The 14929-nt window shown below is 41.4% G+C and overlaps 1 protein-coding gene across 3 annotated transcripts in view; it reads left to right on the top strand.

Annotated features, from left to right (window-relative positions):
* Positions 1-14929, top strand: part of LOC137423652 (LIM domain-binding protein 2) — a 517204-nt gene that overhangs the window by 217339 nt on the left and 284936 nt on the right. The window lies entirely within an intron of this gene.

Consider the following 14929-nt stretch of genomic DNA (forward strand, 5'->3'; position numbering starts at 1 on the left):
AGAGAAGGAAAATTAATTGTTTGGTCAAAAGGTCAAAGGTCAGCATCACATAAAATCGTCAATTTTCATCAGATTGACCTGAAATTTAAATTTACCCTTTGTGTTTTGTCAATAAATCTTCAACAAAGCTTTATTATGAGAATATAGAGAAGGAAAATAAATTATTTGGTCAAAAGGTCAAAGGTCAGCGTCACATAAAATCGTCAATTTTCATCCGATTGACCTGAAAATTTAAGAATTTGCATATTGGGGGGTCACCGAATTGGTTCACCAATCAAAAGTTAGAAGATTTTTTTGGGAATCTAAATCTCAAAGGTCAAGGCTGCAGAAAATGATCAATTTTCATTTTGTAATATTTTTAAAACTGCTTTTGTTACTTTGAGCATACGGAAGAAGAAGACGTCTGAACACAAACGGAGGTGGACGGGTTTTGCATTTTCAGATGCTTTCGAGTTTTCCTCTGGATTACCTTCGAGCTCATTACTGATTGATATAACAAATTATGCCATATTGAAGAGCTTCCATCATTTGTTCACAAGTTATGTCGTCATCAGTCCGCCGATTTGCCGATTATTTTTGACGGTGCATGCCATGAGGTTTTTGTGCCTTACCAACCGATTGATGTAATTTAGTCACATTGTTTTCGCCATATTGGATGACTTTTGTGATTAAAATTGACACTTTTGAATGAATGTCATACAGTATCTAGAGCATTCGTAAATACACATCTCTCTTCCAAATTTCAGTTTTTCACGCGGTTTTAAGAAATATATGAATCATTCGGTGATTAACTTGTACAATCATTATTATTAGTATTAACAGGCCAGAATTTTTTTATTTTTTGTATACAAGATCGAGGCTCGTGGAAGAGCTAACATTAATGACAAAAAAAAAAAAGAACACATAAGACATAATAAAGGGAGCGGGAGACAAGATGGGGAGAGAGGGGGAAGCACGCAAGTACAACATTTGAGAGCAGGGACATCGGGAGATCTGTGGGAGGGAGAGGGATTGGGGGGAGGTGGCGTGGGAAGGGGGGTGGGGTTGGGAGAGGTAAAAACCACAAAGACACAGCTAGGACTTCCAGGAAAGAAGTCGGTATTTCAGAAAAGTGGATCTGGGGTGAATTAATGGGGGTAGAAAAGATCAAGGTTTTGGATGGGGAAAGATAAGAGATGGTGGTGAACAGCTGTTTTAAAGACTTGGAGGGAGGAGTGTGATTGAAGAGAGTGAGGGAGTTTGTTCCAGAGGCAGGAGAAAAGGGAATGAAAGAGTGAAGGTGAGCAGAGAGTCTTGATTTTGGCAGTTTCACCAGAAGAGGGTTGCTGGCAGATCTTGTGCGAGCTGTAGGAGTATTTGGGGGCCAGAGCACAGACAGGGCTGGGGGATTTATTATTATTATTTTTAATTAAAATTTTTACGTTTTTTATTTCAGGCATGGCCTAAAACTAACCAATATTCTGTTGAGTAATTGACCAACTGGTAATAAGATATAGTTGGAGGTGCCCGGTCAGGAGAACGAGAATGGGCATGATTATTCTAATTGGAATTGATAATTCATATTGATGAAAAACAATACAGAGAATAGGTCAAAATAACTGGGATTATATGTAATGATTCAAATGATTGGCTTCATTTCTCAAAAGTATGGTTGTGATCAATCAGCCCTCATTATAAACGTCTGCATAATAACCACCCAGTGTGTCACTGTCACCGGAGGAGCTTATTACGTGACTGACAGTCAATAACTGAATTTCTTAAGGTTATGGGAGAAAAAATTTGGGCAAATCATTGTTAGCTTGCTATCTATTTCAAGGGCAGTCATTCTAAATCGATCGCTATGTAATCCGCTCATTTTGCCACTCAGCAAATGGAACAAGATAGTAAGAGTGGGGCTTCGTTATGTTAGCACAAATGGCCGTCGTAGTCAGATTCAAAATGACAATAAAAAATGAATTGTTCAGAGGCATACCATTGTTATGTAATACTCATAATATTATATCTCCAATAATATTGCGAACCGCGATGTCTGGCCATGCATTTGTCTGTCTCCCATTTACGGCGGACGCTTCTGGCGCTGTGTGTTTGAAAAGCTGCGCACGCAGGAAAAGCTCAACATTCACTTTTGAAATGACGGGAGAACAGGCATGAATTATGTTGATGCCAAATTTTATTTAGCAAGCAGGATATTCCACACTCTTTGAGACAAATCCAACCTCCGCCGCCCGATGTTGCACCACCTATTTGCAGTGGGTGGTATAAGTAGCGCAGCGCCTTGGCAACACAATTAGCTCGGGCACCACAATTAACCATTTTGAAGTCCATGAAATAATTTAAATTGATCGATTAACTTAAACTTTTCCCATAACTGGTGACGACGGGTACTTTTACTTGTCTTCTATACTCTAAAAAGCCATTATTGTGTGTGTGTGTGCATGTGTGTGTGTGTGTGTGTGTGTGTGTGTGTGTGTGTGTGTGTGTGTGTGTGTAAAAACGTTACACTACGTACATACTTATGTCTCTTTATTACGTACTGTTTGAATGGCAGTTGCACTGTGACTACATCTATTAGAATGTACTAGAAAAACTTTTAGACTGCGTCAACCCCTTTAGACACCTGGAAGAATTTAGATCCTTCAACAGACCCTTTTGACCCCTCTAGAACTTTTGACCACTTGAGAACCAATAGAGCCTTCAGACCCTAAGTACTATTGGAACATACCATTTCGACCTCTTATGACCTCTTGTAGCTTAAACCCATAGACCCCTAAGACTTATTATCACCCCATATAACATTTAGACCCTTTATGACCCATAGACCCCTAAGATCCTTGAAACCCCTTTAGACCCTTACTACTATTGAAACATTCCCTTTAGACCCTGGAATCCTTCAGACACTTTGGACTCCTTCGACCTCTTAGACCTTTAGACCCGGTAGACGCGTTTAAGCACACACCACACAAACATCAAAAGAGTCTTCTTGCGGTTTACAGAATTTACTTTTTCAGGAAGTAATGCACAAACTCTACCCACCAAGAGGGTGGGTACTCTGCTAGTATCCTCCTCATCCTCCCACTATTAATTTGCAATTAGTCAGTAACTTTGACACCAATACAAATTTTTATTTCCAAACCTTGACATAAAAAAACTACAAAGATCAAACATACAGTTTCAAGTAAAGTACCTTGCCACCATAAGAGCATTTAAATCGCATAAGATGTGGCAATAAATGTGAATTGTTGCTTCCAGCTTGCCGGCTCGACAACAGAAGGCGCCATTTGTATTTTTGCCTCCCCAATACCCCGTTTGGAATCCCTTGTGGGCACGGGCAACTTCTCGTTATTGAAACGTGCCATTCATAATTAATTTTTTATTCCACTTTTCATTCTAATTCTTCAAGATCTACAAACATGCAACACCCTTCCCTCTCCCTCCCCAAAATGCACAATGGTTGGGTCCATAGATAAGCTTGGTTGGGAGCTCCTCCTTCTGTTCTGACTCCCCATTTATTTATCTTTCCCTCTTCCTGGTACTCTGCAGCTGCTGCGAACACAATGATAATTTATTTTTTTGTATACAAGATCGAGGCTCGTGTAAGAGTTAACATTAATCACAAAAAGACAAACTAACACAAACAACATAAGATAAAGGGAGCGGGAGACAAGATGGGGAGAGAGAGAGGGAAGCACACAAGGACAACATTTGAGAGCAGGGACATCGGGAGATCTGTGGGAGGGAGAGGGCTTAGGGGGAGGAGGAGGCACGGGAAGGGGGTAGGGGGGGGGGGGGATGGAAGAGGTATAAAACACTTGGACACTGCTAGGACTTCCAGGAAAGAAGTCGGAATTTCAAAAAAGTGGATCTTGGGTGAATTAACGGGGGTAGAAAAGATCAAGGTTTTGGATGGGGGAAGATAAGAGATGGTGCTGAAGAGCTGTTTTAAAGACCTGGAGGGAGGAGTGGGATTGAAGAGAGTGAGGGAGTTTGTTCCAGAGGCGGGAGAAAAGAGGAATGAAGGAGTGAAGGTGAGCAGAGTCTTGATTTTGGCAGTTTAACCATAAGAGGGTAGCAGGCAGATCTTGTGCGACCTGTAGGAATATTTAGGGGACAGAGCCCAGAGAGAGCAGGAAGAGCAAGGCTGGAGAGGAGTTGGTAGAAGACATAAAGACCACCAACCTGCCTGTAAACCTACCCACCTGGTTGCCTGCACAAACCTGCCTGTTTGGGGAAGTTGTCACAAGATGATCGAGTAAAATTCGGATTTGGACGGAATTTGCTCGAGTACCACGCTATTGTTTCCGTGAAAACAGCCATGTTGTTAAGCGGTGCCAAGCACTCCTTTCCGTTGGAGTGTTTGCTTGTGCGCTTTGGAGTAAGGAACCCCCTTGGCAAGCAGTAAGCAATCCGCTTGCTTACGGAACACACTCCATGACTCGGTTACATGTTTTCTGCTGGTTGCATCACTCCTGAGGTGCGGCTCTGCCGCTGATGCAGTGCCCTGCACATCAGGGCAGGAAGGTGGAATTTGGCGAGGTGTTGGCGACAGGTAACTCGTGTATTCCGGACTCGGTGGTGTACGGTTTGAGCGTCCACTCTGAGTCTGGGAGGTCGGCGGTTGGAACCCGAGGACCGAGTCACACCAGAGACTTTAAAAATGGAACATGTTGCTTCCTTGTTTTAGGCTCAGCATTTAAAAGAAATAGAGCACGTACAAACAACCATATGTTGGTAACCACGACTCATCCACGACTTTTTAAAATATCGTGATATATATATCAATTTTCGCCCGATCTCTCAATGGTGAAGAATCATTTAAAAAATGTAATAACTCTCGTATCTGAGTCCATATTCAGATCTTCACCAAAATCGAATCAATTCGTCCTTGGTACACCCCCAGCCGGTCCACCAAGTTTCGCCCAAATCCATCCATAACTTTTTGAGATATCCTGCTATATGTCGGTTTTAGCCCTATCTCCCAATGGTGAAGAATCACTTAAAAAATTAAATAATTCTCATATACCAATCCACATTCAGATCTTCATCAAAATCGAATCAATTCATCCTTGTTTGACCCCCAACAGGTCCAACAAGTTTCGCCCAAATCCATCCATAACTTTTTGAGATATCCTGCTATATGTTGGTTTTAGCCCTATCTTCCAATGGTGAAGAATCACTTAAAAAATTAAATAATTCTCATATACGAATCCACATTCAGATCTTCATCAAAATCGAATCTATTTGTCCTTGCCAGACACACAACCTGTCCAACAAGTTTCGTCCAAATCCGTCCATAACCTTTTGAGATATCTTGTTACATATCAATTTTCGCCCGATCTCTCAATGGTGAAGAATCATTTAAAAAATGTAATAACTCTTGTATCTGAGTCCATATTCAGATCTTCACCAAAATCGAATCAATTCGTCCTTGGTACACCCCCAGCCGGTCCACCAAGCTTCGCCCAAATCCATCCATAACTTTTTGAGATATCCTGCTATATGTCGGTTTTAGCCCTATCTCCCAATGGTGAAGAATCACTTAAAAAATTAAATAATTCTCATATACCAATCCACATTCAGATCTTCATCAAAATCGAATCTATTTGTCCTTGCCAGACACACAACCTGTCCAACAAGTTTCGTCCAAATCCGTCCATAACTTTTTGAGATATCCTGCTATATGTTGGTTTTAGCCCTATCTCCCAATGGTGAAGAATCACTTAAAAAATTCTCTGATCCGGATCTGGATTCGAATCTTCAACCAAAATCGAATCAATTCTTCCTCGTCACATATGCAACCTGTCCACCAAGTTTCCTCCGAATCCATCCAAAACGTTTTGAGACATCTTGTTCACAGACAAACACACAAACAGGCGGGGGTGAAAACATAGGGTGGCGGAGGTAATAAAAGACGCCGTGGGATATTCAACCTCCACCTGCCAATGGTAGCAGATCGGACACCCAGCTTTAAAGGTACTAGGGCATGCCCGTACTATATCTATATCTAAAATTATATCCCCCCCTCTATTTACATGAAATGGTTTGGTCCAAAGCGAACGGCTTGCGAGTGGTGACAATCCCCCCCCTCTATTTACATGCAATGGTTTGGTCCAAAGCGAACGGCTTCCGGAGTTTGGTAAAGAAATCGCCATCGCGTGCACAAACGCGCAGGAAAGCGAATGAATCGCAAATTCGTTTTTATTAGTTGTAAAACATAGTTTAACGCCAACATAGTTTGCAAACGTGAAATAAATGAATACGCTCTCAAATGTGCCATCCGAGGCAGAGTGTGCCCGCCACGTTCGGCACACGCGATCGTTCGCTGCTCTCTGATTGGTTGAATCGTTTTTTGGACATAGCTCGGTAAGTAATTGTCCGATTAATATGAAACCTTGAAAAGGCACATCCTCGGGTCCCCAGCAATATACCTGGCAAGTGAAAAGTATATCGGACCCGTGGTTGTCGAGAAACAGCGGTCACAGACAGACAAACGTACAAACGTACAAACGTACAGACAGAGATTACTGGAATTATAGATAGATATCTGAGGGAGCTCTCAGGCACAATACCTACATGCGAAGCATAAATCCCAAAGGTCGTATCGTCACCTCGGGAATCAGACCCAGATTAGGCAGCTCAACCTCCGGACCCGTCTGTCTATCAGACGTTCAAAAAGAACGTTTTTCACACCGAGGGCGAATATCTGCGTCTTTTGAGATAATCAGATTTTACCCTTTAAAATGCCTCTCTGTCTCTCTCTGTCTCTCTCTGTCTCTCTCTCGATTTCTTTTGTCTCGAAAATGTATTCATCCTTCAACGTGATTGGTTGATTCACTGTGAGGTAACTAAGGATATGTTGTGACATCATGCAGTTAATTTGCATATGTCGCATTGACTCTTGTATTATTTTATTTCTTTCTCTCATTTATTCTTTCCTTGCTATTATTATGAATGTGAGGTTGTTTTACTGTTTTTACTTTGCTCATGAATGCCTTTTGTCTTGCACGAGTCATGAATTGTAGCACTGTCCAGCACTATCCTACGTGGGGTTGGGGAGAGTGGAGAGGAGGAGGAGACAGAGGAGGAAGGAGGGGTGGAATGCAGAGTGGGGCGTGGTCGGGAGAGGGCGTGGTCTCGTGGAAACTGGAGTAATCGAGGTATATTGGGCCAATCATCGCGGTATATTTTAAGGACGTCATAAAGGATACAAACAACAGGTACGAAGAAATAATGCTTCGTGTTTAGTGAGGCGGTGTAAAAGAAGCTGCATTAACGGCGGTGAAATACTGAATTTTTTTTTTCTCGAGAACCTTTCAAATATTAATTTTATTTCTTCAACACAGTAGGACACGGATCGCCTTATTTTCTCTTTCAAAACCGTTCCGTTTAGCAGCACTTGGATAAATGTCATTTTACATCATCTGACTACTACTACTACTGCTAATATTACTGCTACTACTACTACGACTACTACTACTGATATTACAACTACTACTGCTATTACTACTACTACTACTATTGCTATTATTACTTCTACTACTACTACGACTACTATTGCTACTACTACTACTACTACTACTACTACTACTACTACTACTACTACTACTATTACTACTGATAATATTACCGCTGCTACTACTACAACTACTACTGATATTACAACTACTGCTACTACTGCTAATATTACTGCTGCTACGACTACTACGACTACTACTACTGATATTACAACTACTACTACTACTACGACTACTATTGCTAATATTACTACTACTACTACTACTACTACTAGTACTACTACTATTACTACTGATAATATTACCGCTGCTACTACTACTACTACTACAACTACTACTGATATTACTACTACTGCTAATATTACTGCTGCTACGACTACTACTGATATTACAACTACTACTACTACTGCAAAATCTTTAGACCCTGACACTCATCTCGACCAATCAAAACTCTTGTAGTCCTACCCAAATTGGACTGTTTCGAGATAGACACCCTGCTGGCTGTCCAGAATTTGCTCAGGCTCGTTGGCTACCTGTGATGTCACAATCCATTGCGTCATTACTCGTATTTACGTAAATACTGAATTTACAACTACTCCCCAGTTTACCTTGCCTGAACAAACTAAATCATGTAAATTCACGACCGTGCTTGATCTACACGATAAGAGTAACCCAGCTGCATGATTTTGGATTCCATCAGGTGATAGAGGCGGATTCCACCTAAAATACCGTTCTGGTGATGTGCCAGCTGGGAACGCTGCATCTCTGATGCCAATGTGCCATCCATTGAAGGTGGCATTAGGTCGCCAGTTCTGCAAGCGCATCATGGTTGGTGTAAAAGCAGAAAATAAAACATTAAAACGCCATGCGATCTTTCACAATAGCAGACAAAACTGTGGCTGAATAAAATCCGCCATTTGTAAGATAAAGTAAATTGGATGTGGTGGTAAATTACGTGGGATGTTTAAAAAATTTCTATGAATTAGATTCTCACTATAGACATAGTGGGACACACGTCACAAAGGTATACCGAGTCGTTTATGGAAATAATATAACAACATTTACTCTTGAAATTGGTATACTACTACTACTACTACTACTACTACTACTACTACTACTACTACTACTACTACTACTACTGATATTACAACTACTTCTACTACTGCTAATATTACTGCTGCTACTTCTACTAATATTACTACTACTACTACTACTACTACTACTACTACTACTACTACTACTACTACTACTAATATTACTGCTGCTACTACTACGACTACTACTACTGATATTACAACTACTACTACTATTACTACTACTACTACTATTGCTATTATTACTTCTACTACTACTACGACTACTATTACTACTGATAATATTACCGCTGCTACTACTACAACTACTACTGATATTACAACTACTTCTACTACTGCTAATATTACTGCTGCTATGACTACTACTGATATTACAACTACATTTACTACTGCTAATATTACTGCTGCTATGACTGCTACTGATATTACAACTACTACTACTACTACTGCTAATATTACTACTACTACTACTATTACTACTACTACTACTACTACTACTACTACTACTACTACAACTACGACTACTCCTGATATTACAACTACTACTACTACTACTGCTAATATTACTACTACTACTACTATTACTACTACTACTACTACTACTACTACTACTACTACTACAACTACGACTACTCCTGATATTACAACTACTACTACGACTATTACTACTACTACTGCTATTATTACCGCTACTACTACGATTGCTATTATTACAGCTACTACTACTACTACTACTACCATTGCAATTATTACTGCTACTACTGCTAATATTACTGCTACTACTACTACTACTACTACTACTACTACTACTACTACTACTGCTATTATTACTACTACTACTACTACTACTACTACTACTACTACTATTATTGCTATTATTACTGCTACTACTACTACTACTGCTATTATTACTTCTGCTGCTACTACTACTACTACCACTGCAATTATTACTGCTACTACTACTACTACTGCTAATATTACTGCTGCGACTACTACTACGACTAATATTGCTATTATTACTGCTGCTGCTACTACTACTACTACCATTGCAATTATTACTGTTACTACTACTACTACTGCTAATATTACTGCTGCTGCTACTACTACTACTAATATTGCTATTATTACTGCTGCTGCTGCTACTACTACTACTACTACTACTACTACTACTACTACTAATATTGCTATTATTACTGCTGCTACTACTACTACTACTACTAATATTGCTTTTATTACTGCTACTACTACTACTGCTATTATTACTTCTGCTGCTACTACTACTACTACCATTGCAATTATTACTGATACTACTACTACTACTGCTAATATTACTACTACTACTACTACTACTACTACTACTACTACTGATATTGCTATTATTACTGCTGCTACTGCTACTGCTACTACTACTACTACTACTACTGATATTGCTATTATTACTACTGCTACTACTACTACTACTACTACTACTACAATTATTGCTATTATTACTGCTACTACTACTACTGCTATTATTACTTCTGCTCCTACTACTACTATATCTATATAATAATAGCGTAAGGACTCGACTTTGTTATCCCTTTTACGCCGCACCCAGTGACCCGATGCCCACGGCACTCATGGATTTACGATCTACGAGCCGCGCTCTTTGTTTATCACATACCGCCATACTCGAAAAATCTGAATTAGCCGACGTTGGGGCCCAAAAGCATCCGATTAACTGCCGATACGACGCCATCTTACGACGCCATCGTATTGGCGTGTGCTGGGTGAAGGCGAAGCAAGCCGTCCACTGATTGGACAGGCGAAGGCGAAAGCAAGCCGTCCACTGAGTGGACAATCCAGAGCATGCATTTGTGCCGGTGTCGGCGATCGTTGTTCAAATACGCACTCTTCATTCTCATCTTTCTTCCTAACTCTTACTCGGACAAGCAAATCCCCTATGCCATCCATAATGGTACACTCTATCCATACACCACATCCTCCCTTCCGTGGATGTTCCACGGGTTTCGGCTAGTCTATATAATAATAGCGTAAGGACACGACTTTGTTATCCCTTTTACGCCGCACCCAGTGACCCGATGCCCACGGCACTAATGGATTTACGATCTACGAACCGCGCTCTTTGTTTATCACGTACAGCCATACTCGAAAAATCTGAATTAGCCGACGTTGGGGCCCAAAAGCATCCGATTAACTGCCGATACGACGCCATCTTATTGGCGTCTGCTGGGTGAAGGCGAAGCAAGCCGTCCGCTGATTGGACAGTCGAAGGCGCCAGCAAGCCGTCCACTGAGTGGACAATCCAGAGCATGCATTTGTGCCGGTGTCGTCGATCGCGGTGTACTCTAACCTCATCAGGTGGGTTTACCATAATTTCTTCCAACCGCGCTCTTTGTTTATCACGTACAGCCATACTCGAAAAATCTGAATTAGTCGACCTTGGGGCCCAAAAGCATCCGATTAACTGCCGATACGACGCCATCTTATTGGCGTCTGCTGGGTGAAGGCGAAGCAAGCCGTCCGCTGATTGGACAGTCGAAGGCGACAGCAAGCCATCCAGTGAGTGGAAAATCCAGAGCATGCATTTGTGCCGGTGTCGTCGATCGTGGTGTACGCTAACCTCATCAGGTGGGTTTACCATAATTTCTTCCATAGACTGTGATTACAACGAAGAGAAACCGATCACCAGCCCATCAGTAACTCTATCCATACACCACATCCTCCCTTCCGTGGATGTTCCACGGGTTTCGGCTAGTCTATATAATAATAGCGTAAGGACCCGACTTTGTTATCCCTTTTACGCCGCACCCAGTGACCCGATGCCCACGGCACTAATGGATTTACGATCTACGAACCACGCTCTTTGTTTATCACGTACAGCCATACTCGAAAAATCTGAATTAGCCGACGTTGGGGCCCAAAAGCATCCGATTAACTGCCAATACGACGCCATCTTACGACGCCATCGTATTGGCGTCTGCTGGGCGAAGGCGAAGCAAGCCGTCCGCTGATTGGACAGGCGAAGGCGAAAGCAAGCCATCCACCGAGTGGACAATCCAGAGCATGCATTTGTGCCGGTGTCGGCGATCGTTGTTCATATTCTCACTCTTCATTCTCATCTTTCTTCCTAACTCTTACTCGGATGAGCAAATCCCCTATGCCATCCATAATGGTACACTCTATCGATACACCACATCCTCCCTTCTGTGGATGTTCCACGGGTTTTGGCTAGTTGCTATTATTACTGCTGCTACTACTACTACTACTGCTACGACTACTGATATTACAACTACTACTACTACAACTATTATTATTATTACTACTACTACTACTACTACCCCAATTATTTACACATTATTTCTGGGTCTGCCAGGGAACGTTTTTGACCCAATTATTTGACGAACAAGTTGGGCAGGACCTGGTTTTCGACTGAAGCGACAGGAAGTTGGAGCTCAGCCAGATGCCGGCGATAGATCGCCTACCCTTGGTGAAGGACACCGTGGGATCTTTAACATCCACTAACTAACGCAAGCAGATTGGACGGCCATTTTAGCGTCCATCCGAGGGACGGCAGCACACATACCGATGCCTCGCTCACCCTGCCCCTGCCAAACACCGGATGACAGTTTCTTGCTAAGTTGAGATTATAACCCCGGACAGACAGCTCAAAAACGAGTGTACATATCTCGACGCTATCCTGCCGGACATTTCGAGCTCAGCCGGAACAAAAATTGGTCAGGGGATCAGGTATTAGCATCGCGCAGTGTCCGGCCGTCTGTCGGGCAGTCATTGTGTCAGTATGTAAATACTCGCAACTCCTTCTTTGAAACTACACACACGATTTTTATAAACTCCACACAACCGTCATCCCCCTTGATGGAGTAAAGTTCGCGGCATTAAAAAAACAGGGATTTCCCACCCAAAATTGTTATTTACCTTCTTCTCCGTTACATATTTATTGGGTCATCAACGCCTACCAGTGGTTTCCTGGTTCTACCAGGTCAGCCCAGGAGCATTGCCCCTATTGTTACCCTCGCCTGAGGAGAGGGTATTGCATTTGAGTCCGTTTGTCTGTCTGTCTGTCTGTCCGCACAGCATAAATATGATTTTCTCTGCAACCGTTGGTCCGATCAACAGGAAATTTTCACCATAGGTGCAACTCCACCTGTAGGATTTTTTTAAATGATAATTATGACGTCATAGGTTACGTGGTTCGGCCGCCATCTTGGAAAAACCGAAAAATTTGCACCTCTGTATCTCCGAAAGTGCTGAATAGAAAAAATTGAGACATGGCTCATTGTAAAGAACTCTAAATGGGGGAATAAAATATGTTAATGATGACGTCATAGGTGCCTCCATTATGACGTCATAATTTGACAAGTACAAAACCATCCTATCAAGATGAAATTTATTGAGTGTCATATAGGCATAAATTGGTGGAGAAATGTTTTTTAATGATGACGTCATCGGTCACGTGGTTCGGCCGCCATCTTGGAAAAACCGAAAAACTTTACACCTCTATATCTCCGAAAGTGCTGAATAGAAAAAATTGAGACATGGCTCATTGTAAAGAACTCTCCATGTGGAATAACATCTGTGAATGACGATGTCATAGGTGCCTCCATTATGACGTCATAATTTGACAAGTACAAAACGTCATCCGATCAAGATGAAATTTCTTGAGCGTAACCGAGGAATAAATTAGTGGAGAAAAAATAATGATGATGCCATCGGTCACGTGGTTCGGCCGCCATATTTGTTTTAACACAAAAGCCTTAAAGAAACACTGAAAATACATTCTGGCGAGTGTTCGCAATCTCTGATTGCTCTTTTTCTTGTTATTACTGTTAAAGATACTTATATATATTTAGAAATACAATTTAACTTTTGCCCTGTCTTGGATTATTGTGATATCTCATCCGTATAACATTTTGAACAGATCGGATGCAGATGCAATGCAGGTGTAATTGGTTCATTGGTATTTCCTCTGTCTTCGTGTACTCGGTAGTGAATGCCGAAAGAACAGTACCGGTTACTATCAATATGTACAAACTTTGTTGGGAAAAGAAATGGTTTTCTCGAATATATTAGTGTCCTGCATTGCGATACACTGTATAATCAAAACCCTTCAAAATGAAAATCTCACAAAGCCAGAGGGTTGGATGTTTCAGTGAGGATGCTGCATCGTGCGGATAAATGCATCTGCCTGCTTAGGTTACGAGTAAACGGCAGGGGGCGGTAGCTCCTGGGTACTTCCCTTGTGGGTTTCTACTGCAGGAAAATGAAAAGGACAGAGGAAAAAAAGAAACCATCCTGCTGGATGTTTACACTAAAAGCAGTCCTGAGGAATTAACCTTTTAAATCCCCTTTTATGCCTGGTTCCAGCTCCCAGGCCCCACCCCTAATGACTATACCCCCTCGCCAAACCATGGCATATCAATATTATTTATTTTTTGGCTTCCCATAATCATTTTCATGCAGCAAAGCCTGTCAAGCAACACTCTGAACGTTTGTATTAACTTAGCTCGGATGTCCGTGATGGTTCTCCCTTCGTGTTGGTTTGCGGAATCCGTTTTCTAATTCGTCTCGCTCTACCCCCCGGCAGGCTTCACGCTTTACATTTAGCTCCAGTGGCTCGGCGTTGCATCCGTTCTTTTTATTCCACATTTCCTTTAGACACGCGTTAGTCTCCCCTTCACACAAGTACAATTCGCTGCATCATCGATGTTATATCATCGAAATTTCCGCTGGCACACTATGTAGTTATTATAAATTATATATAGTTTATACACTTTGAAATATAGTCAGGCACACTTTTCTTTTATTTATTTATTTAATTTACTGATTTAACGCACAGAGAAGCTTGTACTGTGTATGCATCACATGCAGGATTCGTAGACATCAGTGCACTTTTATATCAATTACATGGACATCAGTAGAGACTGTGGACACAGGTATTTGGTGTATGGGATTTGAACGTAGCATCGCCTGAATCATGAGCCAGGGCTTCAGATGCTAATATTAACGGGCCAACCTGGTTGGATTTGTCTTGGAGTCTCAGTCAAAACAATTCTTATATTTCCCTTTCCAAAAATTTCCCCCCCCAAAATTTCAAAAAAAAATTCCAAAATAAATTTCCAAATTTTTTTCAAAAAAATATTCCAAATTTTTTTTCCCCCCAAAAAGTTTCCAAAAATCGCAAACCAAAAAGATGGCATCTTCGACATGCTGTTTTGTTTTAATTTGTTCCTCGGTTTTCGTATCATTGGGGGTTTTATTTCATTTGGTTTAACTTTTTTTTTTTTTTTACAGTCGACCTGC

The sequence above is a fragment of the Myxine glutinosa genome, chromosome 3 (genome assembly GCF_964187855.1).
Source record: "Myxine glutinosa chromosome 3, kmMyxGlut1.1, whole genome shotgun sequence".
In the NCBI taxonomy this organism is placed as follows: Eukaryota; Metazoa; Chordata; class Myxini; order Myxiniformes; family Myxinidae; genus Myxine; species Myxine glutinosa.